Source organism: Mus pahari, chromosome 10 (genome assembly GCF_900095145.1).
Source record: "Mus pahari chromosome 10, PAHARI_EIJ_v1.1, whole genome shotgun sequence".
Taxonomy (NCBI): domain Eukaryota; kingdom Metazoa; phylum Chordata; class Mammalia; order Rodentia; family Muridae; genus Mus; species Mus pahari.
The window spans coordinates 4,128,549-4,128,877 of NC_034599.1; positions in this window are offsets into that span (position 1 = coordinate 4,128,549).

Here is a 329-nt window from a genome sequence, read left to right on the forward strand (position 1 = left end):
TATTTTCTCATAATTTGTCTGCAATACCTAAGTGTTGGTTCTGAGGCCCTTGGTTTTAGGTCACAGTGGTGTTCTTCTGAGTTCAGTTCTCAGCACCAACATCATGTGGCAAAACTGTCTGTAACTTCAGGTGTAGGGGATACCGCTGGCTTCGGAGGGTACCAGCAGCAATGTGTAAACACCTCATACAGACACACACCTACATGTATTTAAAAATAAAAGTAAATCCTTAAAAACATCAAAAAAAAGCAGATGAGAAGGAGAACGAGGAGAAAAGTATAGAGAGGAGGAGGAGGAGGAGGAGGGGGAAGAGGAGGGGGAAGGAGGAG